This window comes from Ovis aries, chromosome 13 (genome assembly GCF_016772045.2).
Source record: "Ovis aries strain OAR_USU_Benz2616 breed Rambouillet chromosome 13, ARS-UI_Ramb_v3.0, whole genome shotgun sequence".
In the NCBI taxonomy this organism is placed as follows: domain Eukaryota; kingdom Metazoa; phylum Chordata; class Mammalia; order Artiodactyla; family Bovidae; genus Ovis; species Ovis aries.
Genome location: NC_056066.1, coordinates 28,721,057 through 28,727,579, shown reverse-complemented (window position 1 = coordinate 28,727,579; position 6,523 = coordinate 28,721,057). Strand labels below are relative to the sequence as shown.

The 6,523-nt window shown below is 45.8% G+C and overlaps 1 non-coding gene across 1 annotated transcript; it reads left to right on the top strand.

Moving 5' to 3' along the window:
* Positions 1-346: 346 nt before the first annotated feature.
* Positions 347-418, top strand: TRNAC-ACA (transfer RNA cysteine (anticodon ACA)). The gene has a single exon. It is a non-coding gene; the product is annotated as a tRNA-Cys (tRNA).
* Positions 419-6,523: the final 6,105 nt, after the last annotated feature.

Here is a 6,523-nt window from a genome sequence, read left to right as displayed (position 1 = left end):
TAGCTGAAAAGATTCCTCCAAATCCATAAAACCCACTTGCTAAATGATGTCTCTGGGGTCTGAGCAGAATCCCCATCATTATTCAGAAATAAGAGAGCAGTACATTCCAATTGTTTGGCTGTCCATTACTGAGGGTGACCAGAGCGGAGTTTGCTGGTTTTCTGAGTTCCAGTCTGGGACTTAGCCAGGACTTCACAGCACACCACATCCTTTCTGTCTTACCCAAGGCATCTCAATACTACTGCTAATAAAACTGTGGTTTATTTGGCACCTATCATGTATAAGTCACTTTTAAGAGTTTGTTCTCAATTTACTAAAACTTTGCATAGTGGCAATATCATACCCTTCCCTGGTGGCTCAGATGGTAAAGTGTCTGTCTACAATGCAGGAGACCCAGGTTCGAGCCCTGGGTTGGGAAGATCCCCTGGAGAAGGAAACGGCAACCCACTCCAGTACTATTGCCTGGAAAATCCCATGGACAGAGGAGCCTGGTAGGCTACAGTCTATGGGATCGCAAAGAGTCGGACACGACTGAGCAACTTCACTAACTAATATCATGCCCATTTTACAAGATAGGAAACTGAGGAGAGACAAATGATTTGCCTGAGGAGGAGCCGAGATTCAAGTTCATGATCCCCTGACATCAAAATCTGTGTTCTTTCCACCCTACCTGCTCTACTGCCCAGCATCTGTGAGTCATCTCACTGCTGTCAACCCTTTCTAGATCCTTCTCCCTGAGCCCGACTGAGTGACTTTACTTCTAGCAGACAGAATGTGATGGAAAGGTCAGCATGTTACTTCTGAAAAGCACTGCACCTTGCTCCTTGCTCTCCTTCTGGTTATTTGCTCTGGGGTGAGCCAGTTCCCATGTTGAGAGAACACTCAAGCAGCCCTATGCAGAGTCCGCATGATGAGGAACAGCCAGGGAGGAACTTCCCCAAGGGGGAGCCATCTTGGAAGTGACCCTGCAGACCCGTCAGGCCCAAGATGACCACAGTCCCCAACAGCATCTTGACTCTAGCCTGGGACAGACCCCACACCAGAATCACTCAGTTAAGTGCTAAGTGACCTGTAAACACTGTGTGAGGTGGTAAATGCTTATTATTGTTTTAAGGCACTAAACTAGGAGTCCCAGGGATAATTTGTTACACAGTGGTAGCTAACTAATACAATCTCCTAAACCTATCTTATAACTTTCTTGTATTTTTCTCTCCTACTGACCTTTCCCTAGTTTTTTATTTCTTGAGAGATTTCCTTGAGTGTATCTTCTGCCTTCTTTTAATTTCAGCTGTCATATTTGTAATTTCCAGAGGTTCTTTCTTGAAGTCTGATTGTTTCTTTTCTTGCACGTAATCTACTTTTTTAAGGGTCTTTTCTCTCTGAAGATGTTAGTGATTTTTTGATATTCCCTCCCCACTCTTTGCATTGTGCCTGATTCTTCTGAGCCCCCACCTTTTTTTCTGTTTGTCTCTCTCATGGTGGAAGTTGTCCTTAAATGTCTGCTGCCTTCCTTGTCTGCTGCATTTAGGAGAGAGGCAGTAGAAAAGGTGCTGGAAACTAGCAAGACTTTGTGAGGTCCGGAGTTTGCCAATTAGTGATTACACTGTAGCATAGTGGCTGGACCACAGCTTCTTATTGTAAACACCTCAACATCAATATTTAATGCTTTTTCTTTGGTTTAGTTCTTTGAAAATGGGTCCTCTGACCTCCTGCCTTGAGGGTAACCTGGCTATATGGTAAACATAGTGGTCTGAAAATTTAACACAGCACTACTCAGACAGCCAAGAAACATGTTTTCTTCTGATGGAAAAAACATTTTCCATCAGATCCAATTCTGTATCTCTGGCCTCCCATACTATTTAGGGAGAAAATGAAAAGTCTTTGTTTTAATCCTGGCTGAATAATCCCATTCAGGTCAGTTTCTCTTGATAAATGTTCCGGTTTTCGGGTCCCCGCCCCCAGCGCCTTCCTGAGACTGTGTCTGGATTTCTCAGAGAAGGGCTGGGATGTTGGTTAAAGGCTTTGGAGCTGTGTGCTGCCATCTGCGCCCTCGCTGCTCTCTAATGAAGACTGGCGGATCTGGATCTGCCCTGGGTCTGCTGTCCGCTGAGATAGCACACTCTCTTTTGGCCTTTTGAGCTATTCTGTGGCTCCAGCCACTGGGTTTAATGGTCCAGTCATTTGCATCTTGGTTTAGGATCCCAGCATGCCGTCACTAGTGTGTCCTGAGCCAAGGCTGCCAGCCCACTAACCCTGTGTGCTATACCAAGGCACACAGAGGCCTGCTGGATCCCTGTGCTAACAGACTGTGGGGGTTCAGGAACACGGTCTTGGGAATCCCCAAGAGGCCCCTCCTACCTCGCAGTACTCCAGGCCCACATGGGGCCTAGCTTGCAGGGGCCCCCAGGCTGGGCAACCATGAACCCTGATGTTCTGCTCTTTCCATTCAACCCATTTAACATGCCCTGTTTCAGAATTTCAGGGCAGAATAGTGAAAATGGAACACAAGCCTCTGCATACTTCCCCCCTCTCAGTTCCCCACACTCTTTTCCTCTTCTCCAAACACAGTAAGTGATTTGCATTAATTAATTTCTTGCGACTCAAAGACCATTCCCAAGTCTCAGATCCTCCAACCCTCAGTGGCATCCCTCTCCCCTCTCCTTGGGGCCGAAATGGTGAATGATTGCAGGGAGCTTTTTTTGAAGAGCAGTCCCCTATCAAGGACTTCCCTGGTGGCTGAAACAGTAAAGAATCTGCCTGCAATGCAAGAGACCTGGGTTTGATCCCTGGGTGGGGAAGATTCCCTCAAGCAGGGAATGGCAACTCACTCCAGTATTCTTGCCTGGAGAATTACATGGACAGAGGATCCTGGTGGGCTACAATCCATAGGATCACAAATTCGAACATGACTGAGCACGCATGCACACACTCCTGTCAAACATTTATGTTTTCCATGTAATACAGCCCGTGCTGTAAAATGAACACCCATTGAGATAAAGCTTTGCTGACACATATGGAATTTCAGGGCCAAGAGATGTAAAGAATACGGAAGCTTTGTGTGCATATTGTCAATTGTTGAGAGGGAGTAACATAATAAGGCATTATCCTCCATTACAATAGTGTGGTTACCTTAATCTGATCAGTCAGAAGCAAGCACGGATTTGAGTGAGCTTCTAAACCTGTCCACAGAGGAGGAAGCGCAGGGGACAGGAGAGGAGTGAGGGAAGGAGCTCAGTGCCCTGGAAACTCAGTGGCCAAGGCCTGGGTTGCTGCGGAAAACCGGAGTTGAGGAAGAAAAGTCGGAGGACACCAGAACCCTAAAGGGAAAGGTGGGCGCACTTCTAGTCACAGTCACCACTAAGGAAATAGCCAGAAACTGCAATCCAAAGTGAATGTGAATTTTGGACTCATGTCTTGAAACAAAGCTCTTCTTAGTTACTTCAGAGAAAAAGAAATTTAAGGGAAAAAAATAAAACCAAACTCATATCTTCTTGTCTGACACTCTGCTCATTTTGTTCCTTAAAACTTTCCCAGCAATGAGTTTGGAAATCATTTAAGCCTCAGAGTGACCCTAACAGTGGTCTTGGCCTCCAGCCAGTCTCTGAGTTTCAGCAACTTCCTCAAGTATCGAAGACTTGACCCACTGTTCTTAAGTGATGCTGATGGGCTCAGGTCCTGAGTCGGTAAACTTGCGGGATTTCTTGCTCTTTGACAACAAAGTGTGACTTTAAGCCTCAGACTACTTTGGGGAAACCCACATGTGCCAGTGGAAACAAATCAAATCAGAACCTTTGGGGTGGGGCCGAGGCATGTGTATTTTTAAAATCCTCCCATATATATGCATGTATGCATGTATTTGTGTGTGTATATATATGTTTTGTTTAACAGACTTTTAAAAAATATTTATTTAGTACTGCACTAGGTCTTCGTTGCTGCATGTGGGCTTTCTCTAGTTGCAGTGAGCAGGGGCTACTCTGCTGTGCATAGGTTTCTCATTGCAGGTCGCTAAGTCCTGTCTGACTCCTTGCGATCCCATGGACTACAGTGTGCCAGGCTTCCCTGTCCTTCACCATCTCCTGGAGTTTGCTCCCTTAGCAACTGTATTTAAGGTTCCTCCATGCCTTTTCATGGTTTGATAGTGCATTTTTACCACTGGTTTCAAAGGCTGTTACCTTGAGAAATTCAGCTCCATGGATCATGAAACAAGTGGAAAACATCCTACTGTTTCATCTCTGCAGACATCTGTCTGAAATGCACAGCAAGTCAAGAGAAACAGAAATGGTCAGACTGGGTTCAGGCCTCCTAAGGTGGAGAGACTGGGCAGTCATACGAACTGACAGCAGGATGGGAGGCAGAGAGGAGCCTGTGAACAGAGTGCTCGAGCTGGGACGCTTGCCCGCGAAGCTGGGGCTTGAGGGTTCTGCCATTCCTCGCCATGAACAGGCACCATGCCCTCCACTGCCTGGTCAGCATTTGTATCCTTTCTTTCTCATAAGCTTGGTATCTCTTCCACAAGCTGTGATTCACTGACCCAGGATCTCTTTTTTAAAAATCCAATAGGTATGAATATTTCACTATTTTGATCGAGTGGGAGCAGGGAGCCATGTTTATGTTAAAAGTAAAGTGATCTTAGCAGAATGAGGAACGAAAAAGAAAAGGAGAATAAATACTTGGGTCCTCCTACTTACAGCCCTAATATGGCTCCCTAATCTAGCCCAGCCGCGGTGGTCACAGAGGGGAGGGGAGCGCTTGTGAGGCCAAGGTTGCCTGAGTAGCAGTAGTGGTCCATGAGGAGCACGGTCCTAGGATGGCGGAACTTTCCCCTGCGTAGGGACGGGTTCACCTCTCTTCAGTCTTGGCGACACTCTGCTGGTGACCATCATCTCTTTGGTCCCAGTGACTTGGAGCCGAGTAGAAATCTCTGAAGGTACCTGGAAACACAAGCTCTCTGAGCTGCCAAGTGGGATGAGCACTTAACCCAAAGGGCCAGTCTCTCCGTGTGTCACGAGGTGACTGTGACAGAGTCAGGGCTAGACTGTTTAAAATCAGTTTTACTCTCTTTTACTGTGGTTAAATAAACAGAACCTGAAATTTACCATTTAAACTATTCTTATGTGGACAGTTTGGTGACAGTAAGTAATTACACTCCCGTGGTTTCTGCAACCTTACCCACCAACCACACAGAACTTTTTCTTCATCCTAAACTGAAATGCTATACCCATGAAACGCTTACTCTCTATTTCCCCCTCCCCCACCCCTGGCAACCACCATTCTACTTTCTCTCTGTACTGGACTGACTACTCTAGGCACCGCATATAAATATAATTGTGCACTATTTGCCCTTCTGTGTCGGGTTTATGGCACTTGGCGTTATGTCTTCAAGGTTCACCCATGTTGTAGCATCCATCAGAATTTCATTCCTTCTAAAGGTTGACTGAAATTCCACTGTATGGCTGTATCACGTTTTGTTTATCCATTCATACACTAATGGACATAAAGCAATTGAATAACGCTGCTAGTGAAAATGGGTGTATAAATACTTATTCAAGTCCCTGCCTCAGTTTTTCCTGCTGTGTACCTAGGAGTGGAATTGCTGGGTCCTTTGGTAATTGTATGGGCTCCTCAGGTAGCTCCTCTCTGCAATGCCAGAGATCCAGGTTTGATCCCTGGGTCAGGAAGATCCCCTGGAGGAGAGCATGGCAGTCCATTCCAGTATTCTTGCCTGGAGAATCCCAAAGACAGAGGAGCCTGGTGGACTATAGTCCACAGGGTCACAAAGAGTTGGACATGACTGAAGTGATTGAGCAAGCGTGCGCACAGGCGCACACACGCACACACACATTACACACAGAGTAATTCTACGTTTAGCTTTTTGAGTAACCACCATAATGTTTTCCGTAGCAGCTGCACCATTTTACATGAGCGCCAGCAATGCACAAGGGTTCCAATTTCTTTACATCCATACCAACACTTGTTTTTCTGTTTGCTTTTTGATAATGCCCACTCCAATAGGTATGAAGTGGTATCTCATTGTGGTTTGATGCGCATTTTCCTAATGATTAACTATGTTCCCTGGTGGCTCAGACAGTAAACAATCTGCGTGTAGTGTGGGAGGCCTGGATTTGATCCCTGGGTTGGGAAGATCCCCTGCAGGAGGGCATGGCAACCCACTCCAGTATTCTTGCCTGGAGAATCCCATGGACAGAGGAGCCTGGTGGCTAGGGTCCCTGGAGTCACAAAGAGTCAGACACAACTGAGCAACTACGCACACACACACAATGATGTTGAATATCTTTTCATGCGCTGATTGGCCATTTGTCTATCTGTTTTGGAGAGATGTCTATATATGTTCTTTGCCTGTTTTGAATTGGGTTGTTTTTGTTGTTGCTGAGTTGCAGGAGTTCTTTATTTACTCTGGATATTAATCTCTTATCAGACATATAGGATAAATATTTTCTCCCATTCTGTGGGCTGTATTCTGTTTTGATTCCACCTATGTCCAGTTTAATTTTTAACTACCCAA